Source organism: Capra hircus, chromosome 7 (assembly GCF_001704415.2).
Source record: "Capra hircus breed San Clemente chromosome 7, ASM170441v1, whole genome shotgun sequence".
Lineage (NCBI taxonomy): Eukaryota > Metazoa > Chordata > Mammalia > Artiodactyla > Bovidae > Capra > Capra hircus.
Window position 1 is genome coordinate 86,791,698 of NC_030814.1, and position 16,030 is coordinate 86,807,727.

Genomic DNA, 16,030 nt, shown 5'->3' on the forward strand with positions numbered 1-16,030 from the left:
AGGAATCAAACCCGGGTCTCCAGATGGCAGCCGGATTCTACCTATTTTTACCTATTCCCCCAAAATATAATCTTTATTTTAAAATTAAATAATGTGAAATACTTCTTGTGAATAGGAAAATAATGCAAATTCTAATCACTTGCATAAAATAATTTATCTTGTCTCAATACTACTGGTTAATTTTCTAGACCCTCCCCAACTTGCCCAGTAAGCATCTGGTTTCTTCAGCAGGTATGCTCAATAATCATAATATAAAAGAGTCTACAAAAATAATCCACTGCTCATAGAAATGCTCCCTGTACCCAGTTTTAAAGTATAATTCCAAAAGGTTTAAACCATTGCACAGCATCAACTTTACCTAAAGAAAAAGAAGAAAGTCAGGAGATTGGATTCATATGCTTGAAGGAAGCATATTAAGTTACAATCTAGGGAAATGTTTCTTTTATTTTTAGTGACCATATAGCTATTTCTTTTAGAGTATTTAACTTTTTACTTGATTATGGTTTGTTCTTTACCAGCTATGTTCCAGAAACCTGACAATATATTGGACATAGTAGAGATTTATTATATATCTCCAAATTCATATTAAAAGTGTTATCCTTTTAATAATGGGCTTCCCTGGTGTCTCAGTGGTAAAGAATCTACCTTCCAATGCAGGAGACATGGTTTCAATCCCTGGGTCAGGGAGATCCCCTGGAAGAGGGAATGGAAACCCACTCCAGTATTCTTGACTGGGAAATTCCATGGACAGAGGAGCCTGGTGGGCTACAGTTCATGAGTTCACAGAGTCGGACATGACTTAGTGGCTAAACAACAACTACCTTTTAATAATATAATTCTCATGTAAGCCTTGTAAGATATTTCAAAGTACAACTATATTTATTTTTTTCAGGGAGTAACTTCCATATGAGTAAAGATATTTTCTTTAAACTATTTAACATTTAAGGGAAAAAAATGGGCCATAAAATTTAACTGATATGCAACTTTTATCTTGAAACATTGTGATCAAAACAGTTGTGATATATGAAGTAAGGGTAAATAGTGAAAATATCATCACCATATTTGTTGCAGTTGAGTTTTTGGTTTTTTCCCAAAACATTTTTCATGATGGCTCTTCCAGGATTTTTTAAGCTATTCTGTCCAGGTGGTACTATGGGTAAAGAATCTGCTTATCAAAGCAAGAGACACAAGAGATGTGGGTTTGATCCCTGGGTTGGAAAGATCCCCGGGAGTAGAAAATGGCAACCCACTCCAGTATTCTTGCCTGGGCAGAGGGACCTGGCAGGCTACAGTCTATGGGATTGCGAAGAGTCAGGCATGACAGAGCATGCGTGCACACGCGCGCGCACACACACACACACACACACACACACACACACACACACACACACCTGAAAATACTAATTTCTGGGATATAGTAATGGTTGTTTACTAGAGGAATCTGAACTGCCACCTTTATTTTCCATTGAAACATTCATGAAAATGCACATACGTATGCAACATCACTAAAGTTCTAAAATTAAATTTAAATTTAATTATCTCAAGATGTAAAAGGAAGTTTTACTCATCAAATCACAAAAGGGCTTCAACCATAGGAAGAAATAGGAGAATATTTCCACTACCCCTTGCAGAGGGGCTTTCAGGAATCAAAAACTTATATCCTTCCAAATGGAACGTCTTGGTACAAGAGCCAGAAAATCTAGTAACAAAACCTCATAAACAGAAAGTTTATATATATAAACAAAAAGCTTATATATATAAACATAAAGGTAACAAATAATGGTAAGATGTATTGTCTGTATATAAAATCCCAGATTTTCCTAATGAAATGTAGAGCTGAATGGGTGAGTGAGGTCGAGTAAAATGATGCCTGATTCCTTATCTTATTGAAATAAAATGTAAATGAATAAGTTATTCTTTATGTTACTGACAAAATTTATGTATTTTTAAAAAATAAAACCTCTACTAGGAATTAAGATTTTAAAATATTTATACATACATGCACAGAAACTTAGCTTTGATTCAAAAATGAAATCTTGATAAATGTTGTTTCCTGAGGAAAAACTACATTTAAAAAAATTAAGCATTAAAAGATATGCATGAAAAGGCAGAAATTTGAGGACTTTGTAAAAATACCTCTTCTAAGATAATTGTATTAATTTGTTATTTTAATTTAAACATTCTTAATGTAAAACTTCAGATTTCTTGGTAGGAATAGTGAAATATCCTTCATTAGTAGTTTTCTGCTATAAAACTGTGATATCACAGACCATGTGGTCATGATTCTCTAGTCACTCCAGACAAATAGGAAAAAAAAAAAAAAACCTCCTTAGAAATTAGGTGTTATGTCATCCTTTTTCTCCCCCCACCCCAGTAACTTGAAAACATTTAACCTGAAGAAAATGTTTTTATTATTAAAGAAAACAACATAATTATTAAGAGGAACATATCCTCAGTTGTTGCAATTGGATGCTAGATTTTATTGTATAAAATCAAGAAATATATCTGATATTTCCTTTCAGTAAAAGAGTTTATATGTTTTTTGAAATGAACTTGCACTCCTATATCTTCTTCATGATGAAGCATGCAAATATAGTCAAGTGTAGATAAAAATTTCCCCTCAAAGTACTTACCATTCATCTTTGTCAAGAGAAAAAAAGTAATGCTCACTCAAATAATTTCAAGGACATAGAGATCCAACTGAGAAATTAAAAAGGCCTTGAATATAACTTGCAGTGATGCACATTAATAAGGTTTAGCTTCAAATTTTTCACGGTACAGTAGAAAAAGCAATATTCTAAATGAGAATTTTGGAATGCTTTTTTGGTAGCAGAGGACAAATTGTTTTACCTTTCATCTTTCCCTGGTCTCTATTCCAAAGTTGCATGATACAGTGTAGCTCCAAAGAATTATATTTGATTAAAAGTTAAGATTTTCAGTGAAATCTACCATAAGCAAAATTTATAAGCTGATACAAATATGCCATCATGTAGTAGTAAAAACAGTTTAAGGAAGTGAAGTCCCTCAGTCGTGTCCGACTCTTTGCGACCCCGTGGACTGTAGCCCACCATGCTCCTCTGTCCATGGGATTTTCCAGGCAAGAGTACTGGAGTGGGTTGCCATTTCCTTCTCCAGAGGATCTTCCCTACCCAGGGATCGAACCCAGGTCTCCCGCATTGTAAGCAAGATGCTTTACCGTCTGAGCCACCAGGGAAGTCCTAAGGAAATGATATGATTATTCATTTTCAGGAAATTAAGAAGTAAAGTACATAAGGTCTTATGAAAAAAATGCCTTATGGTAATATCAACTGTATTTGAGATTCACTGTTAATTTTTGAAAAAGAATAAGTAAGGACTGTTTAGTTCTTATAATAAGTATCACATAAAATAAAGACCAGAAAAAGAAATCTTGAAATTGAAAATAAAGAAAATGTACCTGTAGTATACAACACAGACTGCCAAACTGTGTCCCACAGCCCCAGTCCAGCCCACTTCGTGATTTTGAAGTGAAATTTTGTGGTAACAGATCCACTCATTTGTTTTGTCTAGGACTTCTTTCCTGCTGCAACTTTAGAATTGAGTATTTGTTGTAGAAACTGGCCCACGCCTAATTTTTTTTTGCTATATGGCCGTTCATAGAAAAAGCTTCTTGATACCGGGTATAGAAAAATTCAAAGCCAAAATATTAATTAATGCCATACTAAAATATAACCAGCTAACTCTTACTTTGATTAATGTCTTTAGGCTTAAGTATAAATAAATAAATAAACCTCTTATGATTAAGAGATCTTGATTAAGATCACCAATTTGGATCCCTAATATTTTAGTAAAATAGTGATTCCTTAGAGATGTAGATGTGGAACAAAAGTGAATTATGTATCATTTTTTTCCACATTTACAACAGTTTTTAATGCCTCATTTTATTTAAACCATTAAAAGTCAGAAGATTTTACATTATGTGTGGTATAAGATTGGTCTACTTCATAGAAGTTTCATAGTCATAAATTACAGTGAAAATGCATTTTTTTAATTACAAAGTCTTCACTGTCATTTTTTCTCCCATAGAGAAGCCTTCCATTCAGGCAGAATCCTGGTATTTTTAGTGCCTAGCCTGGCATTTAGCAGATGCCCTATACATATAAGTTAAATAAATTTCCTTTGATAAAATTTTATAACCTTTGTCTCATTATCTATGAAGGGAAGATTTGGGTAGCTATTCAGCAGACAGCATTTGGCAAGGAAATAAAAACAGGCCATGTAAATTATATTAATCATAGCACACAATTTCCAGAGATTGCCTTTCACTTGGAGATAATGAAACAGCCATGGCTGGTTAGCTTTTGATTTACTTGAAGTTTCTATGGCTGATCTTTCCATTTAAATAGATTTGTGAGTCTCTTCCTTAGACATTGAATTTATCCAGAAACACCCTCTCTTTCCATGATGTTAAATTAATATTGATTTTTCTTTTAGTTTTAAAAGCCATCAATTGAGTTTTAAAATGTATTAGTGATTATTATGAGAATTAAGTAGTACAAGTAAAATGACCAACTTTAATTAATCTAGTTGAGCAGTTAATGACCACATCTTTTACATGAAGCTCTGTTCCCTTGTTTAGTTAGTCCAGTGGTATTTTGTCAGGAAGAAGTGCTCTTGAAATGGTACAGACTGTCTGCATAAAGAGCTTAACATGGGGACTCTGTAACTAATCTTTTCAGAAGCTGAAAGAACAGAATCAAGGAAGAATGAAGACAGTGAGTTGTCCCCTTAAAATAATTTATAATTCAGGAAGTAAAAAATTAGGTTCTTTGTCTTCCTATCCCAGAGTTTTTACATTTGAAAACTAAAAGGAAATACTAACCAGTCCTTGAGGGATGTGTCATAATTATTGCCATTTTAAAAATGAAACAACTGTGGATTTTTTTTGTTTGGTTGGTGTTTTAAATTTTATTTTTATTTTTTAACACCAAAAACATTTTGTATTGGGGTATATAGCCAATTAACAACGTTGTGACAGTTTCAGGTAAACAACAGAGGGACTCAGCAATACATACACATGCATGCATTCCCCCCAAATCCTCCTCCCATCCAAGCTGGCACATAACATTGAGCAGAGCTCCATGTGCTGTTTAATAGGTTTTTGTTATTATCCATTTAAACTTAGCAGACATCCCTTATATGTGAAATCTAAAAAGAAATGATACAAATGAACTTACTTACAAAACAGAAAGAGACATAGACTTAGAAAACCAACACGGTTGCCATGGGAAAGGGATAGTTAAGAACAGTGGATTGTTAATTTTACTTTATTTTCTTATACTTGCTATTATTGGTATATTCAAATAATTACCTGCACTTTTCCCCTGAGAATCAGCCTTTTCATTTATTTTAGCATGCAAATGGGTCCATTAAGAGCTTTAAGGGCTTTTATTCCAAAATCTAGTTGAAATCAGATCAAGTCATGGTTGCAAATACCAGACTCTTGACAAGACCCTGATAAATCTGAGGTTGCCCTTATAGCTTCTTCACTAGCAAAGGGGTTCAAAAAGTTAATACATTGCCTGGTAACCTTGCGTTTTCAGCCAGAAGTAGAAATGATCATGGATTAAAGATATATACAAGTGTCGCTGCAATCTAATAGAGTGGATTATAATCTAATATAGAGAAAGTCAACAAAACATTTAAAGGATTTGCTGTATTTTGGACTGCAAAGGATAGAAACTGATGAAAATGAAAAGAGAACTCTTAGCCCTCAGCCATCTAAGAGGAGAAAGCAGTATTATAGAACTGCTCAGATGGAAATATAAGCCATTTCTCATAGAACAAGAATGAGTCAGAGGACCCAAGATTACAGAGACCAGAGTCAAAAACCCTGGGGAACTAGTCTTGAGAAGCCAAACTAGATTCTAATCAATAGCATTTTCTACCTCCAGCATTGTGGTGGTTGCAAAAAAAGCATTTGCTTTCAATATATGATTCCACATATAATACAAATAGAACAAACATTTAGTAAATTAGAAATAGATGGGAATTTCCAAAGCCTAATACAATTTTATCATAAATATAGAACAAACATCATCTTAAATAAAATAACAGTAGAAGTAACCCCTTAAAAATAATGTATAAGTCAGATATGTCCATTACCACCACATCTATTCTGTGTTTTATTGGAGGCCCTAGATAGTATAAGAAGAAAAAATATATATTAGGGGCATAGTATAGGAATTTTTTATAGTTATTTGGAGATAATTTTTATCATTCACATAGAAAATGTGAATAGCTTTGTAACCCTTTTTTAGATTCTACGTAAAACAATATCCTATGATACTTCCCTTTCTCTGTCTGACTTACTTCAGTCAGTATGACAATCTCTAGGTCCATCCATGCTGCTTCAAATGGCAGTATTTCATTTTTTATGTCTGATTAATATTCCATTGTATTGAAGTAAAATACATACGGTGAAATACACAGATTTTTAAGTGTTCGGTTTTGAGCTTAACAAACACATATGCTCATGTAATAACCATCCCAATAAGAATACAGAATATTTCCACAGCACCAAAAATTTCCACTGTCCCTTTGTCCAGACGGTGTCTTACCCATAGAAACAATAGCTTGATTCCTATCAGCACTGATTAGTTTTGCCTGATTTCAACTTTATTCAGATGAAATCATGTGATATTGACAGCATGTACTGTTTTGTATCTTGTTTCTTTCTCTCAGCATAATGTTTTGGGGATGCATGCATTGGTAACTTGATCACAGGTATTACTTGGTACTATTTTTTAACTCTATAAATATTTCATGAATTATCAAATGTCTTGTTGAAGGACATTTCACTTGTTTCTAATTTGGTGCTGTTTTTAATAAAGCTGCCAGAAACAGTATTGTGAAAGGCTCTGTGAGGGTATATGTTTTTATCTCCTTGGGTAAATATCCAAGAGTTAAATTTCTAAATTACAGAATAAATGTGGGTTTAAATTTATAGGACTTTATACAACCACCAGGAATGTATAAAAGTTTCTGTTGCCACATAGTCTTACTAACATTTCATTTTGTCTGACTTCTAAGTTTTAGCTTTTCTAATGGGTTTAAGAGTACTGTCATTGTGGTTTAAAATTTTTTTTCCCTGAAAATTAAAAATGATAAACAACTTTTGGCAACTATAAATAGCAAATCTTTGTAACATACAAGTTGATATCTTTGTTGCATATATGCACCCATGATATCTTGACAACAATCAATATAATGAACATTTTATTGTTCAGTTGCTCAGTCATGTCCTCACTTTGCAACCCAATGGACTGCAGCATGCCAGGCTTCCCTGCCCTTCACCATCTCCCACAGTTTGCTCAAACTCATGTCCACTCTGTTAGTAATGCCTTCCAGCCATTTCATCCTCTTTTGCCCCCTTCTCTTTCTGCCTTCAATCTTTCCCAGCATCAGGGTCTTTTCCAATGAGTTAGCTCTTCACGTTGGGAGGCCAAAGTATTGGAACTTCAGCTTCAGCATCAGTCCTTCCAATGAATATTTAGGACTGATTTCCTTTAGGATTGACTGGTTTGATCTCTTTGCAGTCCAAGGGGCTCTCAAGAGTCTTCTCCAGCACCAAAGTTTGAAAGCATCAATTCTTTGGTGCTCAGCCTTCTTTATGATTCAACTCACATCTATTCATGACTACTAGAAAAGCCATAGCTTTCACTATATGGTTGTTTGTCGGCAAAGTGATGTCTCTGCTTTTTAATATGCTGTCTAGGTCATAGCTTTTCTTCAAAAGAGCAAGTGTCTTTTAATTCCATGGCTACAGTCACCATCCACAGTGATTTTGGAGCCCAAGAAAATAAATTCTGTCTGTTTCCATTTTTTCTCTTTCTATTTGCCATGAAGTGATGGTACTAGATGCCATGATACTCGTTTTTTGAGTGTTGAGCTTTAAGTCAGCTTTTTCACTCTCCTCTTTCTCCTTCATGAAGAGACTCTTTAGTTCCTCTTCCCTTTCTGCCATTAAGTTGAGTTCAGTTCAGTTCAGTCACTCAGTCGTGTCCGACTCTTTGCGACCCCATGAATCACAGCACACCAGGCCTCCCTGTCCATCACCAACTCCCAGAGTTCACTCAGACTCACGTCCATCAAGTCCGTGATGCCATCCAGCCATCTCATCCTCTGTCGTCCCCTTCTCCTCCTGCCCTCAATCCCTCCCAGCATCAGAGTCTTTTCCAATCAGTCAACTCTTCACATGAGGTGGCCAAAGTACTGGAATTTCAGCTTTCGCATCATTCCTTCCAAAGAAATCCCAGGACTGATCTCCTTCAGAATGGACTGGTTGGATCTCCTTGCAGTCCAAGGAACTCTCAAGAGCCTTCTCCAACACCACAGTTCTAAAGCATGAATTCTTCGGCACTCAGCTTTCTTCACAGTCCAACTCTCATATCCATACATGACCCTGGAAAAACCATAGCCTTGTCTAGATGGGCCTTAGTCGGCAAAGTAATGTCTCTGCTTTTGAATATGCTATCTAGGTTGGTCATAACTTTTCTTCCAAGGAGTAAGCGTCTTTTAATTTCATGGCTGCCGTCACCATCTGCAGTGATTTTGGTGCCCCCCAAAATAAAGTCTGACACTGTTTCCACTGTTTGCCATCTATTTCCCATGAAGTGATAGGACCAGATGCCATGATCTTCATTTTCTAATGTTGAGCTTTAAGCCAACTTTTTCACTCTCCACTTTCACTTTCATCAAGAGGCTTTTTAGCTCCTCTTCATTTTCTGCCATAAGGGTGGTGTCATCTGCTTATCTGAGGTTATTGAAATTTCTCCCGGCAATCTTGATTCCAGCTTGTGCTTCTTCCAGACTAGTGTTTCTCATGATGTACTCTGCATAAGTTAAATAAGCAGGGTGACAATATACAGCCTTGACGTACTCCTTTTCCTATTTGGAACCAGTCTGTTGTTCCATGTCCAGTTCTAACTGTTGCTTCCTGACCTGGATATAGGTTTGTCAAGAGGCAGGTCAGGTGGTCTGGTATTCCCATCTCTTTCAGAATTTTCCAGTGTATTGTGGTGGTAATCTGCATATCTGAGGTTATTGAAATTTCTCCTGGCAATCTTGATTCCAGCTGTGAGTCATCCAGCCTCACATTTCATGTGATGTATAGAAGTTAAATCAGCAGGGTGACAGTGCACAGCCTTGACGTACTCCTTTCCCAATTTAGCACCTGTCCATTGTTCCATGTCTGGTTCTAAATTTTGCTTCTTGACCTACATACAGGTTTCTCAGGAGGCATCTATGGTAGTCTGGCATTTAGTCCATCTCTTGAGTTTTCCACAGTTTGTTGTGATCCACACAATCAAAAGCTTTAGCATAGTCAATGAAGCAGAAGTAGATTTTTTTCTGGAATTCCCTTGCCTTTTCTATGATCCAGCCAGTGTTGGCAGTTTGATCCCTGGTCCGTCTGCATTTTCTAAATCCAGGTTGTAAATCTGGAATTTCTCGCTTCATGTACTGTTAAAGCCTAGCTTGAAGGATTTTGAGCTTTACCTTGCTAACATGAAATGAGCACAGTTGTACAATAGTTTGAACATACTTTGGCATTCACCTTCTTTGGGACTGGAATGAAGACTGACCTCTTCCAGCTTCTATAGAACCTATCAAATCAAGACACTAAGATTGTGGAACTGAGAGCTTTTAATTGTCTCATAATGAATAAGAACCAGGCATGTGAGCCAAAAGATAGAAATATAATTTCATGACTTATGTTTCACAAAAATGCCAATACTTCACGTATATTAGATTGGAATTTCAAAAACATGGCTTTTGTGAACTTTCTGAATTGTTTCAGAATATCTTCATTCAAGTTTATAGTAAAAAAGTACAGTTTATGAATGAAAAGTCAGAGAATATGATTTTGTTGAATCTGTGGCAGCAATGCTATTATCTCTCAAATAAATCAGATGACAGCTTCTTCATTAGCATCTAGGATGTCAGTATTTAAAACTCTTTCATTCTTGGGCCCATGGAGATACCACCCCTTTCTATGATATCATGACTTGTAACCTTGAAAATAAGATATGTGTATTTTGGTCTTCATTGCAAGAATAATTAGTTACTAGGCAAGTGGTCACATTTGGACTGTTGTTAACGATGGAAAAGCAAATTCTGCATGCTGTTGCTTGAGAAATACCAAATGCAAAAGTGAGATTGAAAACAGCAAACTCCATTACCTATGAAAAAATGGGACAGCCATGCTTCCAAACCTTTATCTATGAAGATTGCCAAAAGGAAAAAAAAAGGTAAAGTTGAGGAAGAGCTAACCCAGTAGGATCTTCTTTTAATTCAGAGAAGAACTTAATCCTTAAAGAAAACAATAAATCTTCCATCATTAAGTCCCTGGGAAGTCAAACCCAGAGATTTAGAATTCTATTGGTCAACAGCCAACCTTTAAACCAGATTTCTATTGTGCTAAATATGGCATGTTTGACTGCCTTTTTCCCCCTTGTATTGTGTCTTAAGGCATTACTTGGATTCTTGACTCCATAAATGCATTGGTCATGCTTCATACCCATTAATAAAATTACTACTACATAAAATACAGTGTATAATGTCTCATGTATTCTCACTGATCTTCTTGGCCTTCCTCTTTCAACTAGCAAAATTGTATGTGGCCACTTCACATAGCTGTATTTTAACTATCTAAAGGAAATTTCTAATAGCTCATATCGTTGTCTTCCAATTTAAAATTTTAAGAGATTGACTCTCAAGATTAAACCTCAGTTTTAAGAGATTGACTCTCAAGGGGTTCTTGGATCCAGTTTCCTTTGGGGAAAATAACTTAATAGATTGTGGATCCAAGATTTATCATTTAAAATACATTCTTTTTAATAAGGGTTGACTTTGACTTCTGAGAGCTTAAGTCTGAATCATCTCCCTTTTTAATTTTGCCACCTAATAATCTTCCAGTTTGACCTCTTATTTTCTGAAGTTCAGTTGTATCCTGAGATTAGTTCTTTATTCATGTAAAATAATATTTGAGCTCTCTTCCTACTATACTAATCCCTACTAATCAAAATACTGTCTTTAGATTGACATTGTCAGTACTATATGGGCATTTGTTAGAAATTAAAACTTTCAGATCTTTCAGATTAAACCTACTGAATTGGAACCTGAGCTTTTTAGTATGATCTCCAGGTGATTTGTATTTATATTAAAGTTTGAAAAGTACTGACCCAACCAAATCAATTCTAATATAATATTTAAATAATTTATAAGCTTAGTAATTGCTTTTGTATTTAAATTTATAATTTATTCATTTTTTCCTCCATCTCAATCCAGTTGGTAGTCATCAATTACATGAGTCTTATAAGCATGTTTCTTACCTTAAGGAAGAAACAGAAGAAGGGGTGGAGATACTAGTACCTTCTGTTACTCCTAGAGTTAGGGCAAAATGCTTTTGAAGATTACCAACTTTGATATTGGATGACTGGATTAATATAAAATATAAATATAAAAGTAATATACGTTAAAATTGGCTGATTTTTTAGATGTATAGATACAGTACAGCACATCTGTCAGCTTACTAACACAGTTACTTATTCTTTCTCCATCTTGTTAAATGACTACATCAGTGTATGTTCTGAGTTCTTAGCTCCAAAGAAATTTTTAAGATAAATTGCTGAAGCTTGGTTAATCTATTGATACAAATTTCAGGTGTATTAAAATATTTTTAGAAATTTTGCAATAAGAGATGTTTCTGGGGACTTAATTATTAATATTCCCTTGTGCCTAAACCATTGGGTTTAAAAATCTGTCGTTAGTAGGACATTATAAGTAACCTTCTTATCAAAGAAGTGAACAAGAGAAAAAGTGTGCATTATAGCATTAGAGAGAAAGCACCTTTCGTTTGTACTTGGTCTTTTTAATTTTTTTTTTCTGTAATATTTGTGTTTAAGTCGACATCAGTTACCCTGAAGTGAAGCAAGAGTGAGAGAAAAGAGATGAGAAGTACAGACAAATTTTGATGACTCCATTAGAAGTTTCATCTCCATTCAAAACCTTTATACATTTTAGTAATATGTATAGTCTGAGTTGGTGAGCTTGGATGAAATTAGAATTGAAAAGATTTTGCTGGCCTTATTTGTAACTCTAATTATAGGTTAACCACTACATCTATAAACATATGTTCACATTTTTTCAAAAAAGGCAAATTTATACTCAGGCTGAGAAGTGGATCCTACTTTTCAGTCTTAATCTTATTTTGAAGTAACTTTTATTTCATAGTTTTTGTGTTACCATCCAGTGTTAAACTTTTTACAAACCTATGTTATCTATATTTTATAGAAGTAATTTCTTATATTTGAGTATTTAACTCTGGGCCAAACACTGTTTATTTCATTCTCTTATAACTTTATAAGTTGTAGATGATATCATTGGCTTCATTTTACAGGTGAGAGAACTGAAATAAAGAGGTTGTATCACTTGACAGTATGTGATTAAATAAAGATGTTTCAGTTCAGTTCAGTTTAGTCACTCAGTTGTGTCCAACTCTTTGCGACCCCATGAATCGCAGCACGCCAGGCCTCCCTGTCCATCACCAACTCCCGGAGTTCACCCAAATTCATATCCATTAGTTGGTGATACCATCTAGCCATCTCATCCTCTGTCGTCCCTTTCTCCTCCTGCCCTCAATCTCTTCCAGCATCAGGGTCTTTTCAAATGAGTCGACTCTTCGCATGAGGCGGCCAAAGTACTGGAGTTTCAGCTTCAGCATCAGTCCTTCCAATGAACACCCAGGACTGTCTCCTTTAGGATGGACTGATTGGATCTCCTTGCAGTCCAAGGAACTCTCAAGAGTCTTCTCCAACACCACAGTTCTAAAGCAGCAATTCTTCAGTGCTCAGCTCTCTTCACAGTCCAACTCTCACATCCATACATGACCACTGGAAAAATCATAGCCTTGACTAGACGGACCTTTGTTGGCAAAGTAATATCTCTGCTTTTTAATATGCTATCTAGGTTGGTCATAACTTTCCTTCCAAGGAGTAAACGTCTTTTAATTTCATGGCTGCAGTCACCATCTGCAGTGATTTTGGAGCACCAAAAAATAAAGTCAGCCGCTGTTTCCACTGTTGCCCCATCTATTTCCCATGAAGTGATGGGATCAGATGCCATGATCTTCGTTTTCTAAATGTTGAGTTTTAGGCCAACTTTTCACTCTCCTCTTCCACTTTCATCAAGAGGCTTTTTAGTTCCTCTTCACTTTCTGCCATAAGGGTGGTGTCATCTGCTTATCTGAGGTTATTGATACTTCTCCCAGCAATCTTGATTCCAGCTTGTGCTTCATCCAGCCCAGTGTTTCTCATGATGTACTCTGCATATAAGTTAATCTCAAGCTATATGATATGTGCTATTATTAAAAATAAATTCAATTAAAAGAGAAGTGTAGTAAACAGAACAAATATTCCATCATTTTCCTTTCCTCAATTTCATTTTCAGTAATAGAAGTAGGCACTACTAGCTGTTTTGCCAATATTTTAGACTTTTAAAAATATTTAGACATAACCACATTATAAACAGAATTATGTATATTACATTTTCAAATGTGATTCATTTTCTGTGATACATTAACTAGTCCTGGGAAGCAGCATGACACAGTCAGAATAGATGACCCATTTTTAATGTTTTGTATAAATACTAAATCACAAAAAAGTAAAAAAAAATTTTCTAAAATACATGTCAGGTTTAAAGAAACATCTTGGTACCCATGCCCAGTTACTTTAAAAGACCATAACCAACCTAACCTAAATTTTGTGGGCTTTTTCCTTTTGGCTTTACTTTATTTATTTATTTATTTTGTAATCTTTTTAATTTATTTTTCATTAAAGGATAATTGCTTTATAGAATTTTTCTATTCTGTCAAACCTCAACATGAAGGTGTATATATACACACATATACACATATACACACACACACACATATGCTTGACTTTATATGTTGGTTCAGTTCAGTTCAGCCGCTCCATCATGTCTGACTCTTTGCGACCCCATGAATCGCAGGACACCAGGCCTCCCTGTCCATCACCAACTCCCGGAGTTCACTCAAACTCACGTCCATCGAGTCGGTCATGCCATCCGGCCATCTCATCCTCTGTCATCCCCTTCTCCTCCTGCCCCCAATCCCTCCCAGCATCAGAGTCTTTTCCAATGAGTCAACTCTTCGCATGTTAACCATCTCTAAAATAATATTTAGTTTTGAATGTCCATGTACTGTATGTAAGCACAAAAATACAGTGCACATTTTTCTGTGACTAGCTTTTCTAAATGAACCTTATGTTCCTGCAGTTCAGTCATATCATCTTTTTCATTTCTGAATATTAGTAGAAAATTCTTTATCCACTCTACTGGGTAAAGTTGAGTGGTTTGGAAATTGTTCCCATTATGAGAAGAGTCACTATAAACCTTTTTATGAGTATCTTCCAAACTTATGTATAAGATTTTATAAGTTTATAAGCTCTTTTAGGATTAATTAATTGATGATACCGTTATTTTCATAGTGGCTATACCAGTTTATTCTCCCACAAGCAATGGACAAGAAATCTCTGCTCTGTGTAACTACTAACACTTGGTATTATTTGAAATTTTAGTTTTGCCAACTTGGTTGGTATGAAATGGTTTTCCATTTTATTTCAGTCAGTGTGTCCCTGATTATTAATTTAGTTCATAAATTTTTCTTGGTTCACAATTTTGATTTCCTCTTATATGAAGTGTCTATTAAAATGTTTTACCCTTCTCTCTTTTTTGATGACTTGAAATTTTTATTATATTTAAGATACAAAATATATCTTAAGATAAAATATATATTTTATTATTTTCTGTGTTATAAATATTCTCAGTTTTTGGATTATCTCTCAACTCATTTAATTGTGGCTTAGAGAAACATGCTTCTTGTTTTAATGTAATTAACAAATTTTCTGTGTATATATTGATCTTTTGTGTGTATAGTTTGAACTATCCTTCCCTTCCCAAGTATCTAAGGATAATCTCCTATATTAATTTTTAAACTTTTACAAATACTGTGTCACAGTTAGGTCTTTAATGTTCTCAGAATAGATTTTTGTGTATCCTATGTAGTATGGGATGTGATTTTATTTTTCCCCTATTGACTAACCATTGGTTGAGTAACGTTTACTGAAATTTCTATTTTTCACTGAGCTGCTTTACCAACTGCATTTGGTATTTGGTCTGCATTTACCCTTGATAAATGTTCTGTCCTTGCAGACTCTAATCAGGCTCCTTGGAGCTCTTTTACAATTAGGTCCCATCTTTGGGTATGTCCTGAAGAGGCCCTTTCAGCATGAATCCTGCTAAGTGAGTTTAGCCAGAATCCCGTACCCTGGATATCTGATCACCCTCAGTGGCTGACCAAATTCTTCATCCCCCACCATCTCCCAGGTATTAGCGTGATGATGTTGGCCAGTCTTCAGCTAGAATCCTCCCTTACTCCTGGTGTTCCCTCTTAGTAATTATCCACACTTACATATATATCCCCATATAAATGGACAGGCACACACACACACACACATGCACATGCGTGTGCTCTACACCTTAGTTATGAATTTCCATTTTCCTTGTATAATATTTGAAGTTGAGCACAGTCTCTCTTTCCTATTGCAAAACCCTGTTACAGTAGTCCCTATACCTATATTGCATGGTGGTCTTGAATAAAAACTGCCTTCCTATTTTAATGTGTCACTGTAATTTTGTCTTTAACATAATCTATGTAGTGTGAATTTCTATAGCAATATATGTAAGGAGCAGCCTATGGTTATGAATTCTAAAAAGATACTTTTTTCCTCCTACACTCAGTGCCAGAATTTGAAACAGGCAATTTTCTTTAAGGGTAAAATTTAACCACTAAGTTGTAGATGTAACCTTAGGCATCTTGTTTTATAATTGTGATCTTCTTTTACACACCTCAATTTGGATGAGCCCTGGGCTTAGTCTAATAACCTTTGAATTCTGAAATGCTTCAAAACTT